This window comes from Triticum aestivum, chromosome 2D (genome assembly GCF_018294505.1).
Source record: "Triticum aestivum cultivar Chinese Spring chromosome 2D, IWGSC CS RefSeq v2.1, whole genome shotgun sequence".
NCBI lineage: Eukaryota > Viridiplantae > Streptophyta > Magnoliopsida > Poales > Poaceae > Triticum > Triticum aestivum.
The window spans coordinates 621,029,723-621,032,788 of record NC_057799.1 but is presented as its reverse complement, the minus strand read 5'-3'; positions in this window follow the sequence as shown (position 1 = coordinate 621,032,788).

Sequence of the window (3,066 nt, the reverse complement as noted above, 5' to 3'; positions counted from 1 at the left end):
AGAAATGTGGTTTGAACCTTTGCACACCCCTCACATTCATTGTGCTTTCTTGTCTAGGTGTAGGCATGGACGTAGGGGGAGTGTTGTTCTCTCAATGAACTTTCCCTCCCCCCACAATGCATAAACTGATCTCACTCTTTCACATTAGCCATTTTTGATGGTACTTGTGCTTCAAAGACGAGCTTTGGTCATGGGCCCAAGGATAATTCTTCGCGGTGCCATACCAAGTGACTCAAACATAGGTGGCCTCGGCCACCGCCCTCTCATATAGAGGCGTGTGATTCTTGTTCTCTTGCTAGTGCTCTTGTTGGTCTTCTTGCCGTTGTTTCCCGTCTTTCGTTTTGCACCATATGTGTTGAGTCTGGTTCGAGTTGCGCTGGGCGGTACTACCGTTGTGCAGGAGCGGTACTACCGCTGGAGCGGTACTACCGCTCCATGGAGCGGTACTACCGCTTATACGGCTAAGCGGTACTACCGCCCCTCACCACGGTACTACCGCTGAGGGGCGGGGCCAGGGGGTTAAGTCGTGGGCAGGGGTGGTTTCCTCCACCCCATACCCATTTGCTTCGTCCCCTGGTTCCTCTTCCTCTATCTCCAGCGCCATCTCGCCGCGGGAAGGCTCCGGCGGCCCTCCGTCTCCGGACCGTTCCTCTCCATTTCCTTCGGTGGAGTCGATCCCCACCTCGTCCTCTTGCCATGGATGCCGGTATTGCCCCCATTCCTCTTCTCTTCTTGTCTAGTTTTCAGATCTCGCGTTTTAGGGGCAATAGTAATTGCATCTCTAGATTTTTTGGCCAAATCTAGGCTTGAGTAGGTTGGAGAAGGCAACTAGACTCTTTGGATTGATGTTTGGTAGGTTTATTTTTGAATTTGGCATCCCCGGTAGTGCCGGATCTGACCACGGCAGTAGGGATCCGCCGTGCCCCGTCTCGGGCGGTACTACCGCCCATCTGGCACGGTACTACCGCTGGAGCGGTACTACCGCTCCACGGAGCGGTACTACCGCTTATGTGGCTAAGCGGTACTACCGCTGAGCAGGCACGGTATTACCGCTGGATGCCCAGTTCCATTGTTTCCTACCACATGTTGATCCATATTTGTTGTGTTTATTTGGTTTTGATCGTTCCTTCTGGTTGTTTCTTGTGTCCGTGTGTTTGGTTCCAGGTGATGAACATCCTGAGCAGCAAGTCCGCCGTGTCAACCCCGGGCGTTCAACGTCGAAGTGGTACCGCTCATCTAAGACTGCAGGTGGTTCTTCCAGTGCTCCACAGCCAGCAGGGGGTGCTTCCTCAAGTGCTAATCCACCTCGCAAGAAGAAGATTGCCAGCCGACCAAAGCCAAGTGGCAAGAAAGTGACTGAGATGTCTAGCAAGGAATTCTGGGACAGGCGTCGGCGCAACCCCTATGAGGAAGACCAAGAACCCAATCTTGTCAATCGCCCGTTCTGGAACCGGTTTCACTATGCCACATACTTTGATGTGATCAAGGCTAAGAAGAATCTCTTTGTCAATGTTCATTCCATCAACACGGATGCTATGGAGAAGGACCTTGAGTACTTTGGTGATGCCCTACAGATGTGCTCTCAGTTGAACATTCTCAGGATCATGCAGTTCAACAAGGACTTTGATGCAGATTTGCTGGCACAGTTCTTTGCCACTGTTCACCTAGGAACTGATGCAGACAGGACTCTGACTTGGATGACAAATGGAAAGGTGCTAGCTGTCAAGTGGCAGGCCTTCATGGGGCTGCTTGAGGTGGAAGATCAAGGGCTCGAGACTCCAGTTGGCTTTCGTCCTCACCAAAATGTCACCTCCACTCACAAGCAAGCCCTCTGGCCCTACTGTACTCGGAAGGTCCACCCTGAGACCAGGAAGGAAACCTATGAGTTGTCTACCTATCTGGACATCCTTCACCGTATCTTCCGCGAGACTCTCTTCCCTCGTATTGGGAATCTGGACATGGTACACTCTTACCTTGTGGACATGCTTCTCTTCTGCCAGCGTGAGAAGGACGCAAACACCGGCGAGTCCCTGGACATCTCTCACGTCATGTGGTCTGAGCTTCTGGCGGCTGTTTCTGAGTGCAAGTGCCCAATTTATGGTCCGTTCATCATGTTGCTTATTGAGAGGGCCTGGAGACATACCTATCCTGAGGAGCAGCTGGAAACTGGAGAGTTGGTCTCTCATGAGATCAAGCGTCTGAGGAAGAAGGATAATTGGGGTAGATCTGGAGCTCCATCTTCTGCTGCTGCCATGGAGACCGAGGACGAGGCTGATGCCGGTGATGATGATGAGGATTATGTGCCTCCTGGGACAGAGCCTTCTGCAGCAGAGCCCTCTTGGGCAAAGAAGCTCAAACGCAAGATGAAGAAGCTGTTCTGCATGGAGTCTCATGGTCAGTACATGACTCATGTGGCTGAGAAGAAGGCAAGAGGACGTCACAAGGAGCTGATGCGTCAGATGGGTGCGACAGTCACCAGCGGCTCAGAGGGTCAGATTACTGAGGAGGAGGAGTGGATCCAGCAGCACTGTCCGTGGACCGACTCAGATGCCGAGCAGTTTCCAGGCGAGGACGACAGTGCAGATGATCACGCATAGTCCTGATGTTCGAGATCCTCAGCATGCTCTCACCTGGAGCTGTAGGTTAGCTCTTTGCCCCTTTTGGTGTCTCGATGCCAAAGGGGGAGAGAGTTTAGGGATTTGCGTCGTTGTGTTGCGAGTGTGTCTTCGTTGTGTTGCGAGTGTGTCTTTGCGCTTTCGTTATGTGCTACTTTGTGCTTTGCTTGGACCTTGTGCTTTGCTTGGTTTTGTGTTCAGTGAGACTTTAGTTCGAGTCATATGGTGTGAGTCATATGCTACCCTATCATTATCATATCTTTATCTTTGTCTCTAGTCATTTGATATCTCATGAGTTATATGCTTCTTTATGTTATATATCCTGCTATCTTGTATCTCGCTTAGGTTGTTGGTCTCTAAAATACAGGGGGAGTGTTGATCCTAGTATGTGTGTTGTGCAGTTCAAAGCACTTATCTTGATGGCACACATCTAGGGGGAGCCCGTCTATAT